The following is a 23,504-nucleotide window of genomic DNA, read 5'->3' as shown; positions in this document are numbered from 1 at the left end:
AAACTTCCCAAGGCTACTTAGCTGGTAACTGGAAGAGGCAGTCTAGAAGAGTCCACATCTGACTTCATTACCCTGGATTTTAGGAACTATGACATGACACATGTTTTAAATTTAGCATAAATAGCTATTAGATATAATAAATGTTACTATATATATGGGATTATATTAATCTCACAGTATACTGCAAACTATAAAATACACAAATTGATTAAACTCATTCAAATGTGTCTTTTTTATTGAGACATAATTGACATATAACATTACTTTCAGGTATTCAACGTAATGATTTGATATTTGTATATATTGCAAAATGGTCACCACAATAAGGTTAGTTAACATCCATCACCACACAGTTACAAATGTTTTTTCTTGTGATGAAAACTTATAAGATCTACTCTTTTAGCAGCTTTCAAATATACTTCTTAACTATAGTCACCATGCTATATATTACATCCCCAGGACTTATTTATTTTATAACTGGAAGTTTGTATCTTTTGACCACTTTCACCCATTTCATCTGCAACCCCCCACCTCTGGCAACCACCAATCTGTTCTCTGTATCTATGAGTTTGACTTTTTGTTTTACATTCCACATATAAGTGAAATATTTGTCTTTCTCTGTCTGACTTATTTCACTTAGCATAATGCCCTCAAGGTTCATCCATGTTGTTGCAAATGGCAGACTTTCTTTTTTATGGTTGAATAATATTCATATATATATATATAGAATAGAATATTACATATATCACATTTTTTATGCATTTATATATCGATGAGCACTTAGGTTGCTTGCATATATCTTGGCTGTTGTAAATAATGCTGCAATGAATATGAGATGCATATATCTTTTTGAGTTAGTATTTTCATTTGCTTCAGATAAATACCCAGAAGTGAAATTACTGGATCATATGATAGTTCTAATTTTAGTTTTTTGAGGCACCTCTATACTGTTTTCCATAATGGTTGCACTAATTAACATTCCCACCAACAGGGCACAAGGGTTCCCTTTTCTCCTCATCCTTGCCAACACTTGCTATTTCTTGTCTTTTTGATAATAGTCATTTAAACAAGTATATGGTGATATCTCATTGTGGTTTTCATTTACATTTCCCTGATGATTAGTAATGTTAAGCACCTTTTCATGTTCCAGTTGGCCATCTGTATATCTTCTTTGGAAAAATATCTATTCAGATACACTTTTTAAATGGGTTTGTTTATTTGCTATTAAGTTGTGTGAGTTCTTGATATATTTTGGATATTGACCCCTTATCAGATATATGGTTTGTAAATATTTTCTCCTACTCAGTAGGTTGCCTTTTCATTTTGTTGATGGTTTCCTTTGCTGTGCAGAAGCTTTTTAGTTTGATGTACTCCCACTTATTTATTTTTGCTTTTGCTGCCTTTGTTTTTGGTGTCAAATTCAAAAAAAAATCATCAAGATTGATGTCAAGGAACTTACTGCCTATGTTTTCTTCTAGGAGCTTTATGGTTCAGGTCTTATGTTTGAGTCTTTAATCCGTTTTGAGTTGGTTTTGTGTATGGTGTAAGATAGTGGTCCAGTTTCATTATTTTGCATGTGACTGTCCAGTTTTCCCAACACTGTTTATTGAAGAGACCATTATTTCCCCTTTTATATATTCTTGGCTCCTTCATCATAAATTAATTGACCATATATGCATGGGTTTACTTGTGGGCTTGTTATTCTATTCCATTGATCAAGGTGTCTGTTTTTATGACAATAACATACTGTTTTGATTACTATAGCTTTGCAATATAGTTTGAAATCAGGACACATGATGCCTCCAGCTTTGTTCTTCTTTCTCGAGAGTGCTTTGGTGTGAGAGTCATTATTTTACCTTCTCCTGAAAATTATCTATTAACAAAGAAAATGTATAATCAAACATAATGATGAAAGAATTGAAAATTATGAATAGGCTAACCACATTATAGAATCATGATCACATACTAGTCATAAAAATTACAATGAAATGTTCTGGGTGGAGCATGCCCCCTTTTGGTTTCCTGCTACCTGGACTCTAAATGCAATAACTGGAGGTAGAGCAATCACCTTGAATCATTTGGAAAGTGAATATTGAGGATGGTAAGAAGAGCCTGAGTCTGAATGTGCATCCATAATACCAGCCCTGAAACTGCTTTCTGGATTTTATATGAGACAGAGAATTTTCTCTTATTTAAACCTGGTAATTTTGGGTTTCTGTCTCTCACAGTTGAACCTAATCCTAAATGGTAATTACTTGTGTTATAAAATTCTATCATAAAAAATGTTAATGATTTTATCATGATAAATAATAATGATTGTGAAAGTTAATAAAGCTGTATTTGGTATCATTTCAAAAGCCTAAGCCAACAATAAGAATATAGTATTTTTTTTTTTTTTTTTTTGGTGGTACGCGGGCCTCTCACTGTTGTGGCCTCTTCCGTTGTGGAGCACAGGCTCCGGACGCACAGGCTCAGCGGCCATGGCTCACGGGCCCAGCCGCTCCACGGCATGTGGGATCTTCCCAGACCAGGTCACGAACCCGCGTCCCCTGCATCGGCAGGCGGACTCTCAACCACTGCGCCACCAGGGAGGCCCAGAATGTAGTATTTTAAGGGCAATTAATACATGTTGCCATTTTTATAGGTTCTCAGTTACAATTATTAAAAGTGTTTTGTAATTAGCAATCCAGCATAAGAATTGTTTGTAGCACACTTCAATTTAAAATAAATTCAAGATGAAAATGACATAAATCTATTGTTAAAACAATTATTTCTGATTCCATGGTAACCTTTTAGAGACAGCTTTGCTATGTCAAAAATAAAACTTGAGTTTTATAGGATGAGTTATACATTGGGACAGCAGAGGGACTCTCTCTTTTTCCAAAGTTTCCAACCAGGTTTCTGGCTCTATTGCACCAAGCCAAATGTTCTATATCCGTATAAAATACTCTAGCAGATTTAGGATTGGAATGCAAAAATTGCGTTGTAATACTGGATAAAATGGGCTAATGAGAGGAAATATGAACTCTTGGAGAAAGTTCAAGTGTCAACTAAATTAGTCAAGGAATTACAGTTTATAATTATAATTGATACTTAGAAAAATGTCTTCTGAAGAATGAAGGTCAAAGTCATGCATTCACTATACTAGAAATTGACCCATTATATCTAATTCTGTTATAGTAGAATTTTACCCCATGGTTTAAATTTTGTTTTTTTCTTTTTTCCCTTCTCAGAGGGACAGCATCACATGTGTAGGAAATGTTGTTTTTAATTTATTTCCACTGTATCTTTAGGGGATGGAGAGATAAAGTGGGTTGATTTGGGAACCCATAGAGAACATGAAGACTCTGAGTTTGATTTAAAAAGGGAAAATTTAGTGTTTTATAACTAAGGTAACAAATTTCAAGGAATTCTTCTCTTTCTTGCTATTGTTTCTGAATGTAAGATGCATTGAACAACCAAAGCAGGAAATTGAGAATAGTGGACTTAATACAGGACTAAATGTCTGTATTTTGAGTAGATACTACTAACATAATATTTTCCTAAATGTTCAGGTTTTTTTAAAAAAATATATATAACTTTAATTTCATGAACTTAAGAAGTTGGATTTCTCCCTTTTTTATTTAATATAAATTCAATTGGGAAACTACAGGCACTCCCTGAAGATATTAGAGCTACTGCAAACCACCACACAACGATTCCATTCTGAGATCTCCCCTAGAGGACAAATTTAAGGAAAGCTCAATTCTAAGTTTCCTCACATATAATACTAGGAGACCAAACTGACCCTGTTGGGATTTGATCCTTTAACTCCATGATTTCTCACTTGAAATTCGGACTGTTTAATTGTGCTTTAAGTACTTTAGTAAGGCATTCTTACACTGCATTTCTAATCAGAGAAACATAGATCTGTCCTTAAGCTGTTTTACTTTGCCTTATAATGGTCTCCATTTCCTTTCACGAGGCATTATCTTGATAAATTGCTGTTTTTAAAGATCACTTTGCCTGGAAATTGTGCAATAGATCAGGCACTGAAGATTCTTGTTGGGGTTGAGATTTTGGCCATGTTTTGTAACCTCCCTTCCTGCTGTATTAACATTCCACAATATTCCTGATTTGGCTCTTTGTTTCTAATTTGTATACTGGCTATTAGCAAATTAGACTGGGTGGATTTTCCCAACGATTAAGCATAATCTTTAACTAAACTAAGGACTAAAAAGCATACAAGAATATTATTATACTCAAAAAAAAAAAATCCACAGAGTACTCAAACTCTGTTTAAAAAAAGAAAGAAATAGAACGGTCCTGTAAGTCAGGTCACATTCCTTGAATTCAAATGTTAATAATTATTCCCAATGAAAATTACTGTGGTAATTGGTTTATAGAGGTGTGTTAGAATTTGCATCACTTACCCACATTTATCCCTAGAAATCTAGCAGTAGTTTAAAGAAAACTTACACATAATTTGTCTGTACTTATTACACTTGGAGGAACACTTATAAAACACTGCACATAAACAAAATACAAAGCAGGCTCATCACTATGGAGTACAAGTTCTTAGAGTGACAATAATTAGTATAAAAAGAGCAGTGTTGGCTCTACTGAGGTCTACCATTTCCTCAAAAGCAAAGGAGCAATTTGGAGGAAAGCTATCAAAATTAGTCCCCATTATCAGTGAGTTGATTGTTAAATAATGCCCTGAACTAACTTTGAAATAGCAGATGGGTATGTATTTCTTGAAGTCAAGAAAACACCTGTCTGTTAATTTTTCTGTAGTATTAGATTTATACCTCTAACAGAGGATTAAAAGTCTACTTTGTAATTATCAAGCACAAATCTCAAATTCGTATTTAAAAATAAAGTTAATGTCATGCCCAAAGTCATGGAGAAATTTAGAAGTGGTGTTTAAAATAGAAATTTAGACTACTGACTTGAAATCCCATGCTCTGACCACCAGACCACATGCCTGCCCAAGGATACTTACATTTTTTACTGAGTTATTCTTCTTTGTAATTAGATGCAGTGATTAGAGTGTCTTTTGCATTACTCTGCATTTTTCTTTTAAGTCAGGGTTGTAAGCCACACAGGGCACTGTCCCTTATAAAATTAAACAAGGGATTTTCAATCTTGCAATACAATCTCTTGATATTTGTTTATAGGTTTCACACATCAAAAAAACAATGAAATCTGTAATTTTTCAAATTACAATCCTCTCATTCTCTAAGTTATGTGCCTATGAGAATCTGCAAATCTTTTGAAGAGAATGTAATCTTTATGCTTACAAAATGTAGGCTTTCATATTTGGGTACAATTACAAATCAAGGCTTTTTACCCCATAATAATCAGTTTCTCAAAGTTGTGGGTTTTCCTCATTTGAAAATAAATTAATGGGAATTTAAAAATATAATCCATCCAGTTATTAAATCTTTTCAATCTTTAAAATTAGAAACCATTTCTATTCTCAATCTCCAAAGAAGCAACATCAGAAAGTACCTTATACTATAGCATATTACAATTTAATTTTTTTGATTGAGGAAATAAAAATAAACAGCTAAAACCAGCTTAATTTAAATTAAAAAAGGGAGAAAACTTTTATGTGACTGTTTATTATTTTATTTTTTTTCATGACAGACATATTGTGTGCTTAAATATTGAGTTTTTCTCTATCAAGTACCTGTCAAGAGAGAAAGTCAATTTTGGAACAGCCAAAACTCAAAATACTGCAGACGGCTTTCTAAAGGGATTCAAATTAGATAGTATTCAATGTTGCAAAAAGCAATGATAACTTTTATAGCTTTAAACACCAGTTTTAAATTAGAGATTGATATATAAGGGAACTAATTTTGCATAATCACTCATTTTAAAATAATACATTATAGTTACTAAATTATACACTACTTTTATGTAGAGACATACATATTTTCTGAATGCTGTCATGTAATTATTTAGAAATTTTATTCTCAAAACCATGAGTTTTGGACACAGGTTACTTTTTTTCTATTAATACTTTATTTTGAGAGGAAAATATGGCCATTCACATTTTTTTCCAGAACTTCCTGGAGCAATCTGCAGGGCAACGAGTGGGAATTGGGGCGGGGGGTGGCATTTGACACATGTAAAACTTGTTAACCATTATGTAAGAAGCGTGGATCCTTTGTGAGGGTGTAAAGAGTTTCTCAGAGGGAAAATGAAGTGGAACCAGGAGCATCAATGCCCAAAGAGGTAACTTTCTGACTAGTGTTTGCCTCTTTGTCAAAACTCTAGAAAATAATTTCGGAGAGTGGGTTCTTTGTCTAATTTGCTCAACACTGTACCTCTGGTGTCTAGAACAACAAATATTTGTTGAATGAACAAAGGAGTATACGAATGGATGAATAAGTAGTGATTCCTTTGCACACCTTTTAAATCAAGTTGCCAAATTAACGTTAATAGTCATGGGTAAACTGAAGATAATCCCACTGATCAGTGAGGTGAGTGGTATAGGAAGTAGACATACTGAAGATATTTGAGAGAACAGAACCATGACTGGGATCAGGGAGTCTTGAGGGAAAATGGCCACTTGGGTAAACTGACTTTTCCAAAGCAGATGTAAGTCATGGGAAGACCAGTGATCTATTGACATCAAAAACCTCCTCTTAAAATTATGGATGAGGGAATTCCCTGGCAGTCTAGTGGTTAAGACTCCATGCTTCCATTACAGGGGGCACAGGTTTCATCCCTGGTCAGGGAGCTAAGATTCTGCAAGCCTCACGGCACAGCTGATTAAGTAAAAAATTATGGATGAAATATGATAGCTGGGCTTTCCTTTAAAATCATACTTTGAGGGGTAGGGTGGAGGGAACAGGAAAAATAGATGTGGTATAGATGAAAGAAAATTGGCTACATGTTGATAATTGTTGAAGCTAGGTGCATGGGATCCATTATACTCTTCTCTACTTTAGTGTTTGAATTTTTCTATAAAAATAAACAACCACACATCCTTCCACTTAAGAGTTTGACATAATAAACATTTATACTGCCTGATAGGTAGATATAGTCTCATCTTAGAAACCCTTCTTATAATATGTAGATTAAGAAAAATTTTTAAAAGGTTTGTCTTCATGACAAAAAATTACTTTTAGCACTAGATGCAACAATTATGATGGAAATTGTTACCATATCACTAATATCAGGTTTTTAATAATCTTGGGGAAAAGCTAAGGAGCTATGCGTAGACTTATTTTACACAAAGCCCAAGTCATCCTCAGCACATCTTTGCACTTACTTGGACAAGGGCTGAGGAAGTCAAGGAGATTATTGGAAAGGTAACCAAATAACCAAGGTAACCTTGATAACCCACCTGCTGTTGGCCATCTGCAGAAAAGACTTAGGTGGGGCCTATCATCAGGTGCTGGACTCAGACTTAGGCCACTGAGGCTGCTATAACAAAATACCACAGAGTGGGTAGCTTATAAAGAACAGAAATTTATTTCTCACAGTTCTGGAAGCTGGAAGTCTGACATCAGAGTGCCTTTGTGTTTGGGTTCTAGCGAAGGTTCCTCTTCCAGGTTGCAGACTGAATATTTCTCTCTGTATCCTTTTATAAAGGCACGAATCCTATGTGTGAGGCCTCCACCCTCATGACCTGGTCACATCTGAAAGGCCCCACCTCCTAATACCATTAGCTTGGGCATTATGTTTTCAGCATATGAATTTTGAGGGGACACAAACATTCAGACAATAGCAAACCCTTTAGTGGTTTTCCATTTATCTTAAAATCTAATTCCTTAACAAGTGACACATGTATATCCCTGCCTCTTCAGGGGGGTTTTTCAGGTCTTTTCAGGTCAGTGATTTGTGACTTCATAAATAAACAGTCTAATATATATTAAGTAATTAAGTTGAATGAGTTTGAATTCTCAATTTATCTTTAGGCACCATCATAAGTGATGTGATGCATTCAGATAAGAGATGATGAGAGGAAAATGAGGTGATTTTTTTCCTATTCAAAGGATATTTTCACTAAGATTGATTTGAAAATGTTTGACATAAAAGTTAAAAGAAAAACCCAGCTATATGTTACAGAGTCCTTGGGGCAGGAATTATCTCTCCACAAGTACCTTTTCATTTTCTCATAGCACTTAATAAATAATTCTGTTACACAGTAGGCCCCAACACCTTTCTTTGCAACTGTTACCAACGCTATCACCATCCAGTATGACATGAAAAGAAATGACTCCAATCTTTAATAGTATTAACCTGAAATTTTAAAAGCCAGTCTTGTTATTGAATTAAGAAAATATACAATGGCATCAGTACTAAAACTGAAAAATCATTACTGTAACAGAACAAGGTCGAAATTAAGTGAGCTGTTCCCTTCAAACAGTACCTTAACTCTAGTATTCATTTTCCAGCTGATCCCTCAAATCTACTTACAAGAAGATAGGTTTATAATTCAAATATTATAGGAAGAGGAAATCTAATTTTGACCTTGAGTCAAATTGATGCCAAAGGGAGTTTATGGTTTTCTTTACTTTATAAGCTGTAATTGCAAATACAGTTTTCTTCATCTGAAAAACTATTCCACCCTGAAATTTTCAAACAAAAATAGTTTGCAGAAACGTTGGCAAAAGACATCTTCAAAGGAAACTAACTAGTTTGAATTAGAGAAAGAGGAGAGGGATGGTGGATATTTTTAAAGGGATTATGTTTTCAATATTTTGGGCACTCTAATTCCTGTTGCTTTTTTAAAAAACATTTCTCATTTAAAATTATAAGTAGATTAGTAATTTAAATGTGCTTAATTTTTAAATAAGATAAAAATAACATGAATGTGTATAAGATAACTGTAAGAGAAAAACATGAAAATCTTTTCTTTAAATATTAAATAGAAACAACGTTGTCATCAGTAAATGCCATAAAATACTAAAATATATGGGTCCGTATTATGGCATTAATAAAGATATAGAAATGGTATGAAATTCATTTACCAAAAATATTTTGACTGATTATTTTAATTAGAATATTTGATAATATATCATGTACAATGCCAATAAATAATGTTGGTTGCCTCAACACTACACAATACTGCCTCATGTATCTATAGGTTAAATTTAAAACCATGCCTAAGTTTGAGATTAACTGACTCATCACCTTTGCTACAACTGTTGCCTAACATTCAACATAAGACAGGTCAGAATTCTGGTTTTATGAAGTTAGTATATATTTCAGTAGGTGAGGCTTTAGTGTAAAGTAAGAGATTAGCATTAAGTAGAAATGTTATCCCTTTCTTATCTTATTGCAGCAGGTTCCAAATCCTTAACTGATCTTCTCATTTCTTGTAAGTATATAACTCTTTTCTCTGTGTGTGTGTGTATATTTTTTAAAAATTCTCACACTCAAGTACTTTTTATTCCGGTGAATATTGAACATGGACTTTCATTACCAAAGCCATGTTTGAACAAGGTATCACAAAGGAACCCACCCAATTTGTCTCGTGTTCTTAGTTTACCTTTGAATTACCTACAATGATAGTTTCAGTATGAAAACAGGAGATACCTGAATCTTTGAGAGTACCTAAATATTGGAATAAGGTAGTACATGTATCCGCTAAATGGTCATCCTCATGTTAAAGAGAAAGTTCAGAGGTTCTTATTTGTTTCTAGGAAGAAATAATTAAATACCATAAAAACAAGGGAGCTGGAAAACCTATCCAGAAGCATCACATCTCCAGGAATGGCTTCTGTGTCAGATCAGGCTGAAATAGGTTTAGAAAGATAAAGCCATTTCCCAAAACGATAGCTCCCCCCACCACCCCCGAAAAGTTCTGCCAGATTAACCAAACCAAAATAAACTAAACCAAAACAAAAACAGTCAAAAAATAAAGATAAAAGTGGATTTCATAATCATTAAGATTATAATGGCCATTGTTAATATCCAAGAAAACAATATACCATGTGGTGAGATCCAAACTTATTTTGTTTGTGGAAAACTTAGCATCTCAAGGAATATATATTCTGCAGGCCCTCTTCAGGAAAAGATTGTTTAAAGATATATGATTTATAGAAAGGTTCAGAAAATTGAAACCTAGATTTTTGAATAGTTAGAAGTAGGCGCTATCCTCTGAAATTTGAAGAAAATATTTACAAGTAAAATGAACTCTTTCTGCAGAGATGTGTTATATATGGAAAATAAATGGTATTAAGTTTAAAAACAACATCTTCTACCTTTGATAACTAGGAAGAGAAGTTAGAGATGGTCTTATTAGATCCCTAAACTATGCAGGGCAACACTATTCAAATCATCCCTTGGTACCACTCCCAAAAAGAGAATATGGAGGTGGGGCTATGCTCCTACCCAATAGGACAATTCATAGAATCTTAACCTATTAAGCTGGAAATGACATTACAGAATACCTCGTCCAGCTCCCTCATTTTACAGATATGGAAACTGAGGTGCAGAGAGCCTGAGTCATTTTTCCAATGTTACACACTTGGTGACAGGCTGGAATAAAAATACGGCTTCTTGGGGCTTCCCTGGTGGCGCAGTGGTTGAGAGTCTGCCTGCCAATGCAGGGGACACGGGTTCGTGCCCCGGTCCGGGAAGATCCCACATGCCGCGGAGCAGCTGGGCCCGTGAGCCATGGCCGCTGAGCCTGCGCGCCCGGAGCCTGTGCTCCGCAACGGGAGAGGCCACAACAGTGAGAGGTCCGCGTACCACAAAAAAAAAAAAAAAATACGGCTTCTTGATCTATGGTCTGCAGTTTGTTCCACTACGCAATATTGACTAATCTTGGTATCTACTCAAAGCCAGAAATGTGTTATTCATAGCATTAACTGACTTCTTACAGAGATAATGTGGGTTAAAGAGAGCTAAATGCCATTGCAATTATTGTCATTGTGGTTGTTAGATTTCACTTCCTGATCCACCTGCTGGGGCTCTATTTTAAGCCACACAGTCAGGCAAAGTAGTCCACTGTCCTGTACCATAAATAATTACTTTGGGGTCAAAACAATTATGTGAAGTTTCCTGCAGGAAGATTTCTTCTCTTTTTAACACCCTTGCCTTCTCCCATTTCCCAATGTAATAGTAACTTATCTTAGGAAGAAAGGAGCTTGGATATCCAATTGCCCTGGACTGAACCCCACTGTCAATTCTTCCATTTGAAGAGATGAACAAAGGATATGATCAAGGAACAAAATCTTTTAGTGTATGGCTATGCTAAGTTTATCTCATGGAGAAGAGAAGAAGATTGTATATTGGGATGGGAAAAACAAATAAGAATTATAACCAGTTAAACATTTTGTCTATAAAATTAGATTTTAATTACATCTGCTAGTAGAAGTGCCTTTTCCATATCAGTAATCCCATGTAGGTTCCCAGCACTGCCCTGAGAATTTGATGATCCTGACAGTTTATGCTTGAATATTTTCTTTCAAGTCAGAAAGGAAAAATTCAGATGTTTGAAAAAGAGGAAGAAACTTCAAGTCTATTGTGTTTTGCATCATCATCTTTCAATTTTACTCTCCTTTTAGATTTAGAATAGAGACATATAAATACATATTTAGGCCAAATAGCTTAGTATTATCTCAACAATTTTCAGAGGCTGAAGCTAGATATCATCATAGAATAAACTTCTTTGATATAAGAAGAAATGTGAAATGTAATTGCAATTACCCTTTTACAATAAAAAAATCTTGGTAAACAAATTTAAAAGTTTGATATCATGGTACAGAAACAAATATCTGTATTATTATCAATCTATTTCCCTATTTCTCAATTTAAAAACTTAGAAGTTCTTTTTCTTCTATATAAGATCATCAGCTTTCACAATCTTCCTTAATTTTGCAACACTTTGCTCTTCCAATACTTCCAGCACACAAGGAGCTTTTAATTCCAAGTTATAGCTGTGCATTCAAAGTGAATATTCAAATATTAACCAGTGCATTAGAATATCCTTCATTGTTGGCATTATGCCCTCCTTTGCTGACTGTACAGATGCAGATATGATGATGACGATGTAGGTATGTAGCTATTTGACTTTCCAAAAGCCAAAGGGCAGGCTGTAGTTGAAGCCAAATAGAAATGTTGGCCAAATACCAAAGTCAAAGTCAAACTTACACTAAGTCTCTAATTCAGAGTTTGGTAGAACATTTCAATAAGCAAAGAATGTCCTAATTTTTTAAGTTTCTCTATTCTCTTTTCGTCCTTTTTGGAGAAATAGCTAGACATTTTAAACTGAAATCAGTGAATTCCTCTAAAATCCACAAGATGGTGCTATAAAGTGGCATTTAGAAAAATTTTAAAAACCATATGCCTTCTAGGTGCAATTTTTAGGCAGGACCAAATAAGTAGCATTTAATAGCATACAGTATAGATAAATGCTATTTTTAAAAAAGCAGTGTAAACCAGATTCGTTGATATAAGGAAGGCATACCTTTACTCCTAATGTTGCTTTCTAATAATTTATCCCATAAATTATACTTCTATTAACTCTGTTATTGATCTCAAGTTTTAAGAATATATTGTGAGAAGACTGAGAATTGAACTTGGATCTCACTAAGTGTTAATATGAAAAGTACCGCACTGAAACAGAGACCAGAGTTCTAATCTCTGCCCTCCACCTGAATTGCTGCCTCCAGCCATCATTCCGTCTATTCCTGCTGTTCCTAACCAAGGGCAGTTTTACCCCTGGGGACATTTGGCAATGGCTGGAGGCATTTTTGATGGTCACAATTTGGGCGGGGGGAGGTTGCTGCTACTGGCATCTAGTGGTGAGAGGCCAGATATGCTGCTAAATATCCTACAGTGCACATGACAGCCTCCACAACAAAGAATTATCCTCCCCTAAATACCAATAGTGCTAAGATCAAAAAACTTGACCTATCTGTTCACTCCTTTGTTGGTTTGTCTGTTCATTCATTAATTAGTTCATGCATTTATTCACTTATGTGTATACTTATCTACCCATCAGTCCATTAGTTCATCTCTTCTACAAATTTTTATAAAGTGTCTATGATTCAAGACTGGACTAAACTCTAGGGATTAAAAAGACAAGAACTACTTTATTCCTGTTCAGCCTAACAGGGAAAAGAGACACTTATGAAATAACAATAATATGTGATCAGTGTTTCAGTGGTAAGATGTTCTGAGAACACAGAAGAGTATGATGAATTTTGGAGAAGAGGACAGAATTCAGGAAGGCGTCATACAGGTGGAGATTGTTTATTAGGTGGGTGGAGGGTGGTCATAGAATAAAATTTTGAGCAAAGCACAAGCAAAGCCAGAGACATATAGTAGTTTAAATTGTGTTGGGTGAGCAGTATACTGTTGCAGTATGAGATTAGACTGAGGAGGAGGGTTAGGAAAAGGAAAGGAGAAAAAGCAGATGGGGCCCCACTGAGAAGGGCCTTGGAGTCCACCTCCAGGCATTGATTTTTTAAAACAGAAGAGTGATATTAGACATGTGGCAATCACTTAAACTTTTTAGTTTCACACCCTTAGAGTGTTTGATGAGATATATTTCAGGTTTCCTTTTAGCTTTAAAACTATGTTTTATAATTATAAAGCCAATCCATTAGAAATATTAAATACTGTATATTCTTTAATTTATATTATAACCATCAATAAAAATCACAATATCTATGAAGAAAATATCTTTTTTCATACACAAAATTTGTATTATCACAGATATTTACTTTCATTATAATGAACAAAATATAATATATTCCTATTAATATATTTGGTGTTTATTTTAAGGCTGGACATACTTGAGAAGATCAAGCTGTCTTACAGAATATACAGTCTTCTGATTCGTTTATTCCTATATCAGTAAATACTTTAGGTTGACCCAGGATAAATTTTTAAAATATCTTTTCCACACACAACCTTCTCTATTATTTGTGCTTTTATCAATAAGTTTTAGATAATCTAATTAGATTGGAGTAGTTTAACATATGTTTTATAATTTGAATAATTACTTCAAAAATGTATTGCGGTCTTTTTAAAAATTTATTTATTTATTTATTTATTTTGTGGTACGCGGGCCTCTCACTGTTGTGGCCTCTCCCGTTGCGGAGCACAGGCTCCGGACGCGCAGGCTCAGCGGCCATGGCTCACGGGCCCAGCCACTCTGCGGCACGTGGGATCTTCCCGGACCGGGGCACGAACCCGCGTCCCCTGCATCGGCAGGCGGACTCTCAACCACTGCACCACCAGGGAAGCCCCCTAAATTTATTTTTTTCATTGAAGTATAGTTGATTTACAATGTTTTGTTAGTTTCAGGTGTACAGCGAAGTGATTCAGTTTTTTTATACATGTTTAAAATATATACAAAAGAATATATATGTATATTCTTTTTCAGATTCTTTTCCCATATAGGTTATTACAAACTATTGAGTATAGTTCCCTGTGCTATACAGTAGGTCCTTGTTGTTTATCTATTTTATATATAGTAGTGTGTATATGTTCCTCCCAAATTCCTAATTTATCCCTCCCCCCACCTTTTCCCTTTGGTAGCCATAAATTTGTTTTCTATGTCTGTGAGTCTGTTTCTGTTCTGTAAATAAGTTTATTTGTACCATTTTTTTTAGATTCCACATATAATGATATCATATGATATTTGTCTTTCTCTGTCTGACTTACTTCAATTAGTATGATAATCTCTAGGTCCATCCATGTTGCCGTAAAAAACATGGGGTCTTTTATGTCTTACATTGATAAATGAAGAAAACTCAAAGATTAAGAATTGTTTGAATTTTACTTGAGTAAATTAGTAGCAATCAAGTGGATATTTGATTTACAAAATGTATTTTCATTACATATTTTTCATTTAATATTTTAACACTTGTAATATAAATTCAGCTTTAAAATATGGGTAGCTGAGACCGCTGCTACAGACCAGTTCTGTTGTCATTCAGAATTTAAGCCCATTGATCAAATGGCATAACATGAAATAAAAGAAAAAAAATTGGGTGGGGAGTGCAACAAAGAAAAATGGGCCCCATATCTAAATAAAATACAAAAATCTCCTATGAGGAACACTGCCATCCTTTTGCCCCAAATACAGAAATGAAAACACTGATGTCAAAAGTGACAGAGGCACTGAGAAGGGCAGGGCTGTATTACAGTCTTCTGAACTGGTTAATGATACAGTAACCAAGCCGCTTTTATACTTGCCTGTTGTCTGACTATAATTGTCTACTCTATTTGATTGCATCTTCTTGAATCCTTTTTTCTCCTTCCCCCAAATCTTTATCCATCTGGTTTCTGTACCACATTTCCACAAGTATTATTTAAAACCCTTGATGAATCATTTCAGATTTGAATATCCATTCATATTTATTTTCCTCCACAGAAATTACTATTAAAACCAATCCAATAATTTAAAAAGCAGTGTGGGACTTCCCTGGTGGTGCAGTGGTTAAGAATCCGCCTGCCAATGCAGGGGACACAGGTTCGAGCCCTGGTCCGGGAAGATTCCACATGCCGCGGAGCAATTAAGCCCGTGCACCACAACTACTGAGCCTGCGCTCTAGAGCCCGGGAGCCACAACTACTGAGCCCATGTGCCTAGGGCCCGTGCTCTGCAACAAGAGAAGCCACCGCAGTGAGAAGCCCGCGCACCGCAACGAAGAGTAGCGGCCGCTCGCCTCAACTAGAGAAAGCCTGCGCACAGCAATGAAGACCCAACGCTGCCTAAAATAAATAAATAAAATACATAAATTTAAAAAAGGCAGTGTGGATTTTCCACAGTGCTTGTGTTTTGAGAGTGTCATGGACTCGATTCAAGATAGGAGGTTAATCTTCAAAAGATGAGAACTTTGTATAATATTACAAAAAGGGTTTCAAGCCCCACAAAAGGGGTTGAAATAGTCAGTGGTTTTCAAAGGCACCTTAGCATTCAGAGAGGAGCCTTGGAAGAAGCAGTAATGGGGGCAAAGTGTAGGACTGCAGGGACACCCCCAGTGCCCACCCCTAACCCCACTTCATCATAAACTCTGCTTCCACCTCTACTGCCTATTTGTTCCAGATCCAATATTGTTTGAACAAACATTACAAGGAGGTGCCAGATGATTTCTAAGGTCCCTTCTGACCTGAGGTTCTATGAATCTTTATTTTCAAATCTTTTTCAAAAACATAGAACTTCAAGTAAAAACTGTCAGTAATAACTGAGAAGCACAAGGTAGGATAAAGAAAACATTAAAAACAACAGAACCAAAAAATTTAACTTTTCTACTTCTTCCTATGAAATTAGACATTTTCTACTTAAATGTAGTGAAAAGACACAATTTTTAAAAGTTAAATCCCTTCAAACACTGAGATATACAGTAAAAGACAAACAGATCAGCAGGAAAACCTTAATTCGAACCTTCAGTTTGAATGTCCTACAGAGACAGACCTTGTAGATCTGCCCAAGAGCAGGAGAACTGGTTCTCTCCAGAAGGGGTCCTTTTCAAAGCAAGGGATGACACGTGGGAATTAGGGCATGCAGACATTACAGGATGCTTCTGTTCAGGGTCTCTGATTCCAGTGCATACGGGAGATTACCCTCTTGGTGTCAGTAAGAGTTGATATTCACTTAGATATACATACATAGGACATTAAACAACAGTAGCACAGAAGTGCCTACAAATGCACAGAGTGTGACTGGACACTACTGGACTGTCACAAGATGTGTCATTTTTCTTAATAAAAGTTGGCAGTCATCACCCCCGGTTGGATTTTTTTTTTTTTTTTTTTTTTTTGCTGCATTGGGTCTTCGTTGTTGTGCACGGGCTTTTCTCTAGCTGCGGCGAGCGGGGGCTACTCTTCGTTGCGGTGCGCGGGCTTCTCGTGGTGGCTTCTCTTGTTGCGGAGCACGGGCTCTAGGCACGCAGGCTTCAGTAGTTGTGGCACGTGGGCTCAGTAGTTGTGGCTCGCAGGCTCTAGAGCGCAGGCTCAGTAGTTGTGGCTCACGGGCTTAGTTGCTCCGTGGCGTGTGGGATCTTCCTGGCCCAGGGCTCAAACCCGTGTCCCCTGCATAGTAGGCAGATTCTTAACCACTGTGCCACCAGGGAAGCCCTGGTTGGAATTCTTAAGTAAATATTTATTGATTAAACCTCATAATGTAACAAAAATTCATGTTACTTAGGGGACAGCGTTTCTAAACATTCTCAGCATTTTTCTGGAAATAATAAATACATTTTGTGAATTATAATAGTTTTAGAAATAATCTTAATGTAGTCCCATAAATTAAGACACATTTTCAGCAAAAACTCAGTCTATTTTAGGGATTGCTCTTCATCTGCAATAAAACTAATAGGTATAAAAAAAACAAAAAACAGCTTTGGAGAGAGGCTCTGGGAGACACTTCATTCCATTCAACACCTAGCCTCCATAATAAAGGAATGCACAATGGAATGACCACAGGGAAGGCGGTAAAGGAAAGGAATGAATTAAGGGGTGAATGGATCATAGACTTACTTTTTTGCCCAGTTACATGAGATATTCCGGCTGTGAAGGAATAGAATGAATGCATAACCAGTGATTCCAATTTTAAGCTAATAACTATGCTTACATTGTACTCTACTGGTTTTTCATGATAAAGAAAAATAAAGAGATCAGCTAACTAGAGAGGAAGAATCCAACCCATATTGTGTAAAGGGAAAGACATTTCCCAAATATTAAGAAGAAAACTTCTTAATTCTGGGAATTTTGCTGTTTTTTGCCCCTTCATTAAGACAAAAGTGGCTAGAGATCCATTTCCCATAATTAAAGATGTAAGGGCAATGGTGTTATTTCTGTTAGTTGCTGTAACTTCTTTGGATATCAAACTCCTTTTCTTCATTTAAAATAAATGACTAGCATAGCTTCCTCCACTCCAAACTAAATAAGGCAGCAATTTTCTATTTTAGAAAATGACTAATAGAACACATATTTCATAATGTCACATGATTCAAATAATTTATTACTCAGAAGCAATTAAAACCACTTCTGCACTTAACTTGTCCTAGAATGACAACTAAAGTCCCTCTTTTTTAATTCTTCATTTATCAGACCACATTTATATGGAAGAAGAAACAAAATCTTCTCGGGTTCCATGAGGAGGGAAGAAGGCAGAATGAAATCTGACATAGTGTAAAAATATGGTGAAAGTGTAATCTTAGAAAAATTGCACAAGGAATTAGACTTCTGTCTTTTTTTTTTCTTTTTTTTTTTTTGTTTGGCTGTGCTGCCCAGCTTGGGGTCTTAACCCCTTCCCCCCACCCCCAACAGGAATAGAACCTGTGCCCCCTGCAGTGGAAGCTTGGTGTCCTAACCACTGGACCACCATGGAATTCCCTACACTTCTGTCTTTCTAAGGGAAATTCTCTACTCATATTTCTCTGAACACAGATAAATGCTAGAATATGAAAAGAGAAAAAAGATTCATTGTATTAATTAAAATGTTCTTTAAAACAGTATTTCAAAATTCCACAGCACAGTAGGCAGCTTTCTAATTACCGTATTCTGAAATGCATCAGGTAAGTAGGTAGTGAAATGGATTAAGTTAGTAAAGTTGATTCTTTTGCCTGTTCTAATAAGGGCTTGCCTTCTTTTGTGATAAGTTGGCCGAGTCTCCTATATATGAAACTCTTGAACAAACTGTAAATTATATGTATCCGCTGGCCTGGAAATTTCTACCCTTGATATATTTGTTTTTGTTGCCCATTTGGGGGGCCAGAAGAGAGGATGCAGGCGAGGCAGAGTGGTGCAGTTTCCTCTCAACCCTACAAATCAGAAACAGGCTGGCATGAAGGGGAACACAACCCCAGGGCAGGGATCAGGGTGAGGTGAGTGTGAGTGAGTCAGCAAGTGCAGGGTAGGATCCTGCTTCACTTAAAATTCTGATGTTTTGTTTAGCACTGATTTCTTATTTTGTCTCAATTTTGACTTCTTACAATATTGCATTACCGAATTTTTTGGCACCCACTTACATTTTGTGCCCAAGCTGAATGCCTCCCTCGCTCACCCTAGTCCTGGCTTCTTCAAGCAGTACTGGGCTCTGCATTCAAGTAGAGCCACACTATGGAGCCACACTACAGCACAGTCTCTCCCTTTTACCCGCCTCGACTCTGACGGGCCAGGGAAGGCTTTTACAAGAGCTACGTTCTCCCTGCTTGCAAAACTGAAAATGAAGAGCACAGGAAAGTGTCTTCTTTGTCTCATAGGGAAGCTATGGGAGTGTTAGGAAGCAGTCGTCATTGATGGAACTGACACTGGGACTTTTAGCTGTTCTCTCTTCTAGTACTTATTTGTTTCTGGACAGGATCCATGATGAGTAAAAGAACTAATGCCCTGAATGTGGATTTATTAGCAGGAGAAATGAGGAGTCAGAATAACACATTCACCCAAAAAGTATGAAAAAAATCCCTCCAAAGCATGCTAAGTTAAATAAAAATGAGAGGCTTGATATACATACATTGTAAATGTGACATAATCTCTTTTAAAGCATGAAATGGGCAAGATTACATGTGATAGAGCTAAACTAACACCAAGGGTACTTTTCCATTCTTGAAGAGATCAAAATAATACTTCCAATCTCATTGCTAAACTTCTCATCAGCCTTGCTGGTATCTGTCTCCTTGTCTTTTAAAAAAAGATATGCTTACAGCCTTCAGGCAGGGGCAGATGCTGCCCCCCTGCCAAAAGAACACTGGGGCCCTGTTTCCTCTCCATTTGTGTTTGACATGAGTAGAGTGGAGAAAGGGACTAAAGTTTACTGAGTAACTCCTCTGTGTTGATGCTTTTGGAAGCATTATCTTACTTGATGCCCTGGCAGCCCTGGAAGAGAGAGTGGTTCTCACAAAGAGGATTAGGAGATGCAGGGAGGAAGATTTAGTCCTGGCAGGTGCTACAGCTAGAACCATGAAGCCCCTAGGTGTCATACTGTTTTCTCTGGAGGGATATGATAAGACTAGGTGTAATGTTACTACTCTGTCTTTCGTTTTAGCAAGTCATCTCATCATAGGATTGTTGGAAGGGTGAAATACAGGGGCTTCAGTTCTATTGTCTTCCATGGAAAGAAACTTTGAATACTGCAGAACTTTTTGGAAATTGAAAGTTAAAGCTATAGGCAATAAAATTTCTTGAAAGAAGAGAAAGTTGGGGATGTTGATCTGGTTAAACAGCTCTCAAAATTATCTGCTGACATTAGATGGGTATTGGTTTTTAGGCATTAACATGAGTATAAATCTATTTTATGCATTTCTATGCAAAGTCAATAGAAAAAAACCCTAAATATATATTTAATTCCTTAGGGTCCCAAAGCATTTTGAGGATTTAAACTGATAAACCAACCTCAAAGGGACTGATTCTTGCAACTAAAACACAGACACCTCTGGGGTGAAATGTGGCAACAGTTTGACAGGCATAGCAGTAGCTTAGGCCAGAAAGGATTTATCCAATTAAAATTATGGGATGAATTCTGGCTGGCAGAATGTAATTACCAGCCTTGGAATGGATCCAGGATCCTGAGGTTAACACCCCTCCTCTTGCCAACAACCCTCCTACCTGCCAACACTCCGAGATGGAGAAGGCTGGATCTGACACAATCGCACATAATACTGTTGTGACATCTAAGTACAATGATGATGATGTGAGAAGCATCATGAACCTGATTTTTTTTAACACTCATTATGTTACTTATTTTTATGCCACATTAGGCTAGAAACCAAATGTCCACATAAATGTTAATTTCCTCAAATCTGTGTTTAAAAAGTATAATTAGAAAATAAAAAATAGATTTAAAAATTAATTTATTCTGCCAAAGTAGTTATTTAGTGATTATTTCACTTCAGGAACGAAATTGGATCAAAATGGTGACATTTAATCCTTGTTACATTAAAAAAAAAAAAGCAGGTCCTGATTTTTTGGAAGAGAAATGTATTCTCAAGGTTCACTGGCCTAAAAAAAAGGGAAATGCTTAATGCCTGGTTCCTACTCGCTGTACCTTAGAGTAAATGGGTATATGCTTTTGTCTTGGGGTGGGTCCAGATCATATTCGAAATCGCTCGCGGGCAGTATTTCTCAGAAGGGAATTTATTAAAGATGCGTTTGTGCGTAAACCGGAGAAAAGAGCCCCCTGCTGGTGTAGGATCAGTGGGTAATGACCTCATCATTAGATTCTAATGCCCTTTTAAAAAGTCACTCATTTACGAGAGAATTGTGGAGAGTTACAGGTTAAAGCAGGTGGGGCGGGAAAGCACTTCTAGAGAGAACGTTAAGCCCTCCGGGCCGCCGGCACGCGGTCGGGGCCTGTGGGGTCGGGTGGGGTCAGGGAAGGAGCTGCAGAGCCGAGCCGGCGGGCGACGGGGCTGGAGCGCGCCCGGGCGCCCGGGAGGCGGGGCCAGCGACGGAAGCTGTGCGCCGGTCACGCGCGGCGACGCTGGTTTTGCGCCGTCCTAGCCCGCCGCCCTCCGCGCCAGCAGGTGGGTCCCCCAAACCGCGGAGCAGCCAGCGTCGTCGCAGGTTCGAGGCGGGCCTGGGGCAGCGCTGCCGCCGGCCGCCCTTCGCTCCGGGGCCCGCCGCCCGCGGACGCTGATACCTCTGCTAGAGTCTCCCGGGGCCCTCAGCGAGTCCCTCGGGTTACCCTTCGGCCCACGTGGCTCTGGGCCACCCCACACCAGAACCTGGGCGGGACCGCGCAGGGGGTCCCAGCGGCGGTGTCTGCCCCAGACCTCGCACTACGGCCTCCTCGGCGAGCCTCTGCCGCCCTAAAAGTGCCGGTGGTGGTGCGTGCGCAGGACACAGGTGATGTGGCAGAGCCGTTGCGAACTGCTCAGCTCCTCAGGGGCCCAGCCGGTTCCTCCGGGGGAGGCAGGTTTTAGGTCTCTCGCCGGAAGTAATCCCAAAGGTGATCGAAGTGGTGGGAGGCCTAGGATCACACTCCCTCAAACCACAAAGTGTTTGGGGTCTTGCTCGGGGTCACATTCTTAGAGGCGGAGGTAGAGAAAGACTTCCCCTTTTTACTAGCAAGACTGACTGCTTGCCAAAAGCTTGATATCGCCCCTAGTTTCAGCTTTTGCAGTGAAGGTGGATTTTTCTAACACCATCTTTGTGTGATTTAGCTGTCCACAGGGAATAAAAATGTGGAATGAGAGGATGAAACTAATCCTTTCTTTTGCACTGTTAGGGGTTGCCATAAACACCATTTGTTAAAAAGCATAATTATGTTGGGAAAGTGCCTGATGAGACAATTAAGCTACATAAACACACTGAAAACAAATGAAAGCCAGAAGACGCCCACACCCCTTGTGTAAAGCAATTTTTTGTTTACATAAAAACGAGAGATGTCTGAGCTGCTTTATTACAACAGTGTTATTAATGTCTACAAAATCCTAATGACCGTATTTTTTATGAATTTTCAATCATGAGATGATGGTCACGATATGAAAACTTGAACTAACCATGAAGCCCTGTATCCCCTCTTAGGTTAAAGTGATCAGGCCAACGAACAATCCTAGTGAACAGAAGCCAGTGGATTTATGCATGGAGAGCACTGTTAATGGCACCACAGCATGTTAGCTTAAACTTACGAGCTTAACGTGTGTCTCAGAGTTGGACATCATTCCCGGCAGTATCCCCACACGGAGAACATTATGTGGCACAAAATGACCCTCATCAAACATTTGCTGATCGAGTTCATGAGGGCCACATTCACTTTTAGCTATATTTAAAAGAGGCGGAAATAGGATGGCCTGATCTTAAAAAGGGGAATTATTTTCTTTTTGTTTTGAGATATTGAAATTTCTTTAGTTCATAGTATCATTCGGGGTATAGAAAGATAACTAGTTGAAAATGCCATTCTAGAGTACTAAGGAGAATCAAAGCAACCACCAAAGCTTGTGTGGAATCATTCCATTTTCAACAAAATCAGTCACATTTTTGGCTGATTATTGAGTAACATATCAGAGTAGTCCATGTCAGCTTTCAGTTCAAGGTACAGAGTCCTGTGAAACAAGATTTTAAGCTGTTATAGGGACTATGGAGATCAAAGTACAAGAGAAATTTAGTCATATAGTTGTCATTTAAAGCCCCCAAATGAGCCCCTTTTGTTAGTTCATATACTGCCCATGGCATGGCCTGTAGAGACACCCTTTCTCTCTGTCAGAGTAGTTTTTGTAAGAATCAGCATATTAAGTAATCTGCCTCATTTCTCTTTTCTGCATTTCCCCAGTAATCTCATTTAACGAAAGTATCATGCCTCTTTGAAAATAGGATTAAACTGTGGAAGACAGTTCTTAAAAGGAGTAACATACTTTAATGAAGAAGTTTCACAGGACAGAATTCAGACTGAGTAACTTGATGGATACTTTATAGTGTTGTTGCTATCTTCATATGTTCATATGTGCATGACCACATATACATGGTTTCCTGGTTGAGTCAATCCGAGGATTTTATCCTTTAGGTGTTACTGAGGAATGAAATAGTGAAGTATTCATATTATGACTGCCTGGTTTCCAAAAAGCTATGATTTTTTTAAAAAGTTTAATGAACATGAAAATA

At 37.3% G+C, this 23,504-nt stretch overlaps 1 protein-coding gene across 4 annotated transcripts in view; it reads left to right on the top strand.

Moving 5' to 3' along the window:
• FTCDNL1 (formiminotransferase cyclodeaminase N-terminal like) overlaps positions 1 to 23,504 on the top strand; it is a 202,792-nt gene that overhangs the window by 24,350 nt on the left and 154,938 nt on the right. The window lies entirely within an intron of this gene.

This window comes from Stenella coeruleoalba (genome assembly GCF_951394435.1).
Source record: "Stenella coeruleoalba genome assembly, chromosome: 6".
Classification (NCBI taxonomy): Eukaryota; Metazoa; Chordata; class Mammalia; order Artiodactyla; family Delphinidae; genus Stenella; species Stenella coeruleoalba.
This window is presented reverse-complemented; position numbering and strand designations above follow the sequence as displayed.